A 6,216-nucleotide genomic window follows, 5' to 3' on the forward strand; every position below is an offset into this window, starting at 1 on the left:
AACGGCAGGAGGAACGAGAGAATCCCCCTGGAGGATGGCATGGCCAGGCAGCTCATGGAGCAACTGGCCGCTTTGAAAAAGTTCACGGACCTCTTGGTCCGCAAGCAGGAAGGAGCGGACACCAACTCCGATGAAGAGGATAAAGAGCCATGTGCAAGGCATATCCTGGACGCTGTGCTCCCTAAGGGGTTCAAGATACCGAGCCTCACTGCCTATACCGGGAACACCGACCCCAGGGATCATCTGTCCCGGTACAATCGACTTATGACCATGGCCCACGTTAGCGATGACGGCAAATGCCTCTGTTTTTCAATCACTCTAGGCGGTCCCGCACGAGGAATGGTGGAAAAGACTCAAGCCCGGATCCATCCAATCCTGGTCAGGGCTACAGTCGGCATTTCGCAAATAGTTCGTGGCCGCCATGAGGATGGACATGCAAATCAGTGCCCTCGCCAACCTTAAACAGCTCCTCGCGGAGACACTGAGGGCCTACATCCAACGTTTTACCGAGGAGGCCTCCAAAACCAAGGTGGACGATGGGCAGCGCCTGGTGGCACTGCAATCTGGGATCCGGGCCGGGTCCCCCCTTTGGGATGACATGCAACGTAGCAAGGCGGCTACCTTAGAAGAATTCATAAGGAGGGCCCAAGGGTTTATCGACTGAGAGGAGGCTCAGATCCAGGCGTTCAGATGGCCTCCGGCGCCTCAGCCCATTGCCCACGCGTTCCCAGGGTACGGGGTGCAGTTCCCGGCACAGTCCTACGTCACTCCCCCAATTTCCCTAGGTTCGGCGGTTATGCTCAGGATTACCTACACCACCCCTACAGTGTACGGTCCTGCCTCTTCAGGATATGCCTCGGTCCAGTCCGCCGCCTTTTCCAGATATGGTGTCGCGCCAGCGGGTCACAGCGCTGCCCCCGTCGAGGTCCAGCAGTCCCAGGCGGGGGGAACGGAGGCAAGTGTAAACCCCTCCCGGGGGAAGAGATCCGGCAAAGGCCAAAATCGATCTGAGCCGACTAAGAAAGGAAAAAGGGGCTACGAGCCCCAATATTCATAATACACCAATCTGGTGGACACCAGGGAGAACATCTTTCTAGCCACAAAAAGGGCGGTTCACTACTGGTAGCCTGCCCCCATGTTCAAAGGAGGGAGAAATCCGAGAGATACCAACAAACGATGTGCTTACCATGAGGACGTGGGCCACACGACCGAAGAATGTCGGCACTCAAGGATGAGATCGAGAATCTGATCAAGTTGGGGCATCTCCACCAGTGGGTCAGGATGCCCGTGGGAGTCCCGGGCCTGTCAGCAGGTTCCGGACAACCCGCGGTCCCAGGCGCCCCCAGAGCGTATCCGCCTCAGGGAGGATATGCATAGGGCCCGGAGGCACAAACCCCTCAGGGGGTCCCCATCGCGCAAACACCCGGCCCTGGGATGCTCTATCCATCTGGGATGGTACCCCCTCACGTTGACGGACATGTGGCCACCATTTCAGGCGGGCCTCACCTGGGAGGACCATCCAGGAATGATCAGAAATGCTACCTGAGCGAGCTCGACCACGATCAGGAGGTGTGCGCTCTGGTCCAGGCCCCGGCTCAGCGCCCGAGACTGATGAACCTCCCTATCACCTTCACAAAGGATGAGGCCCGTAACGTCCATTTCCCACACCATGACCCGCTAGTCATAGATGCCCAAATCGCCAACAAGCTGGTGACCCGAATGCTGGTGGACGACGGAAGCTCTGTCAACATCTTGTTCAAGCCCACCTTTGCCGCGATTGGCTTGACCGAAGCGGATCTGGCATCGTGCCCAACCCTGATCTACGACTTCAATGGAGACGCGTTTCTCCCCATGTGAAAGATCCAGTTGCCCGTAACATTGGGGAGCGAGTTACAGCAATTGTTCAAATTCTGCACGTTCGTGGTGGTGGATTGCCCCACTGCTTACAATGTCATTTTCGGCCGGCCTGCACTAGTCGAGTTTGGGGCGATCACCTCCATCCGACATCTCTGCATGAAGTTCCCTTGAGACAACAGAGGGGTGGGGATAGTTCGAGGGGATCATAAGAGCACCCGAAAGTGCTACCATGTATCCGCCCGACCAATCTACATGGTCTGGGAGGAACCCTTCGAGGAAGTCGTCGGCCCGGTTCTCCCTCCCCCTACAGGAAGAGTGGTCCGGGAGGAAGATGAGCTGGACCCGAGGATTGGAGACGACCGCGTCCTGGAGCCCCTGGACGAGATTGAGGAGGTGTGCATTAGTGACACCAATCCGACTAGGATAACCCAAGTCAGAAAAAATCTGCCGGCAGAGGTCCGAGCCGCCATAATCGCCAAAGTAAAGGAGAACCAGGATATCCTAGCCTGGTCTCATTCAGATATGATAGGGATCGACCATAACATCATCTGCCACGCGTTGTACATCGACCCAAATGCGACCCCGGTCAGACAAAAACGAAGGCCCTTGGGAACGGAGAGGGTCGAGGCCTTGAAGCTGGAAGTAGAAAAGCTGTCATCGATCAACTTCATCCGCGAGGCTATGTACCCTATGTGGCTCGCCAACCCCGTCCTGGTGCCGAAGTCTAACGGGACATGGAGGACATGCGTTGATTTCACATATCTCAACAAGGCTTGTCCGAAGGATTGCTTCCCGCTTCCCCGGATTAACCAGATGGTGGACGCGACATCCGGGTACGAGATCTTAAGCTTCATGGACGCCTACTCCGGCTACAATCAAATTTCCATGCATGTGGCAGATCAAGAACACACCAGTTTCTAAGCCGACAAGGGAATATACTGCTACATTGTCACGCCCTTCGGGCTCAAGAACGCTGCTGGTACCTACCAGAGGCTCATCAACCGAATGTTCTGGGCTTAGGTGGGGTGAAACATGGAAGTCTACGTCGATGATATGCTGGTCAAGTCCAAGACATCTGGGAAACATTCGGACGACCTGGCCAAGGCTTTCGAGATCATTCGAAAGTATGGGATGAAGCTAAATCCCAAGAAGTGCACATTCGGCATGGCCTCCGGGAAGTTCTTGGGGTTCATAGTGAGCTTCCGGGGAAAAGAGGCCAATCCGGAAAAGATCAAGGCACTAATTGATATGCCCTCTCCCCGAAAGCATAAAGACGTGCAAATACTGACCGGGCGGATAGCCGCCCTAAGCCATTTCGTCTCTAAGGCCACAGACAAGTGCATCCCGTTCTTCAATGTTCTTCGGGGAAGCCAACGTTTCGAATGGTCTATTGAATGCGAAGAGGCTTTTCAAAAGCTAAAAGAGCACCTGGCCAGAGCGCCGATCTTGGCAAAACCGGTGGATGGAGAGCCCCTATATCTCTATCTGGCAGTAACCGAGCACGCGATTAGCGCCGCACTGGTGCGGGAGGAGGAAAAAGCCCAGCTACCGGTCTACTACGTGAGTAAAAAGTTTTCGGGGGCCAAGTCACGTTATCTGCTGATTGAAAAATTGACATTTTGTCTACTGATGGCATCCCGAAAACTCCGGCCGTACTTCCAGGCCCACGCCATAAAAGTTCTGACCAACCACCTCTTGCGGCAAGTGTTGCATAGGCCTGAGTCGTCAGGGAGACTCTTAAAGTGGGCCGTGGAGCTAATTCAGTTCCATATAGCCTACGTTCCTAGAGTTTCAATCAAGGGGCAAGCCCTGGCCGACTTCATCGTGGAATGTTCTGGGATCACCCAGGCAGACGACCCTGCGGATCCCGCGGTGCCCGTATGGAAGGTGTTCGTGGACGGGGCCTCGAATGAAAATGGAGTCGGGGCCGGGATCATCCTCGTGTCATCGCAGGGACACCAGTTCAAAACGCACTGCGTTTCCATTTCAAAGCATCGAACAACGAGGCCGAGCACGAGGCATTACTAGCCAGGTTACGTTTGGCTCGGGAGGTAGGGGCCACGAACCTGGAGATCTACAGCGATTCCCAGCTTGTCGCCAGGCAGGTCTCAGGAGAGTATCAAACCAAAGGGCAGAGAATGGCAGCTTATGTGACTCAGACAAGAGAGATGCTACAGGCGTTCAAGAAGCACTCCATTTGCCAAATCCCCAGGGAGAAAAATGTTTTCGCGGACACACTAGCAAAATTGGCCACCGATGCCGAAGCAGAGCTGTCCGGATTGGTCCCCGTTAACCATCTCCCCATCCCAAGCATTCGAGTTTCCGTGATCAACGCCATTGATCACTCCGCGTCTTGGATGGGACCCCTTATCCACTATCTGACAACCGGTGAGGTGCCGGCAGACAGGGCCACAACCAGGAAGCTTCAATACCAGGTCCACAAATATATCATGATGGATGGAAAACTCTACCACAAGGGGTTGTCCATGCCATACCTCAGGTGTGTGGCCGGGACTAAAATAAGCGCCATCCTGCAGGAAGTGCACGAAGGCTTCTGTGGAGACCATACAGCTGGACTCAGCCTATCCAAAAAGATCCTGCGCCAAGGATATTTCTGGCCAACCATGAGGAAAGACTGTATTGACTACGTCCACAAGTGCGAGCAGTGCCAAAGATACGCGAAGGTCCCGCGGGCCCCGCCAACAAAAATAACTTTGATGACTAGCCCCTGGCCTTTCGCGGTCTGGGGAATCGATCTTGTAGGATCGCTCCCGACCAGGAAAGGAGGAGTGAAGTACGTCGTCGTGGCCGTCGACTACTATACCAAATGGGTTGAGGCGGAACCCATGAACACGATCACCTCGAAGAAGGCCCTGGATTTCTTCATCAACAATATTGTATGTCGGTACGACCTCCCCTACAAGATTGTATCCGATAACGGGAAGCAGCTCGACAGCGTCCACTTCACAGATTTTTGCGAAAGACATGGTATCGTCAAAATCTTCTCCGCGGTCGGTAGGCCCCAAGAAAACGGACAGGCAGAAGCCGTCAACAAAATCTTGAAAGGGACGTTAAAGAAAAAACTCCAAGCCTACAAGAGCAAGTGGCCCGAAGAGTTGCCCCGCGTGTTATGGGCTTACCGAACCACTGAAAGGATATCCACCAGGCACACTCCTTACTCCATGGTCTATGGATGTGAAGCCGTCATCCCTGTTGAAATGACCATCCCATCTCACCGAAGAGACACGTACAATCCCGCCCAGAACCACACCTTTCTCCAGGAATCCCTAGATCTCATCGAGGAGATCCGGGAAGAGTCACAGGTGTAGCTGAAGATGTACCAGGGAAAGATCGCTCGGTATTTCAACTCAAAAGTAAAAAGGCGAAGGTTCGAAACTGGCGATCTGGTCCTGCGAAGAGTCTTCCCTACTACCCAAGATCCGGGAGTAGGGGACCTGGGCCCGAATTAGGAAGGGTCGTACGAGATCCAGCACGAAGTGTGCCCCGGGACATATCGTTTAAAGCGGCTCGATGGCATGGAAGTCCCAAGAGCCTGGAACGCGGAATATCTCCGTAAATACTATCAGTAGTCAGGAGAACGTGCTCCAATTTTATATTTTCATTGTAAATATTGTACGCCTCAGGGCGAGTCCGTGAATAATAAAAATGGCGTGCACAAAATGTCATAAAGAAATGTTACCAAACAATGAAAATTCTACTCAACTGACCCCAGACCAGTCTTCGCTCACTTGTGGGGGGTATCCCCGGTATGAACAAATACCAGGCGGGGAGCAAGGCTCAGGCCTAGTCCCGACCTAAACCGGCGAGGTCCGGGGGGTACAAACCCCATTGAACCAAGCCTCAGGCTGGTCCCGCCCCGGAGGAATGATGTCCGGGGGTATAAATAAAAAGAGGACCAAGCTTCAGGCTGGTCCTGCCCCAAACGAACGATGTCTGGGTGTATAAATAGAAAGAGGACCAAGCCTCAGGCTGGGCCCGCCCCGGACGAACGATGTCCAGGGATATAAATAAAAAGAGGACCAAGCCTTAGGCTGGTCCCGCCCCGGACGAACGATGTCTGAGGGTATATATAAAAAGAGGACCAAGCCTCAGGCTAGTCCCGCCCCGGACGAACGATGTCCAGGGGTATAATAAAAAAGAAAAGAGGGGACCAAGCCTTAGGCTAGTCTCGCCCCGGACGAACGATGTCTGGTAGGTAAGAGCATTCGGTACACCCCAGGGCAAGGGCATTGCCCGTGACTGTTAAAGTGAGGGAACTAGGTTTCACAATAAACTAATCGAACCTCGATGGCCCGGACCATCATATTTTCGAAGTTTGGGACTAGACAGGAATGACAG

The sequence above is a fragment of the Humulus lupulus genome, chromosome 4 (assembly GCF_963169125.1).
Source record: "Humulus lupulus chromosome 4, drHumLupu1.1, whole genome shotgun sequence".
In the NCBI taxonomy this organism is placed as follows: Eukaryota; Viridiplantae; Streptophyta; class Magnoliopsida; order Rosales; family Cannabaceae; genus Humulus; species Humulus lupulus.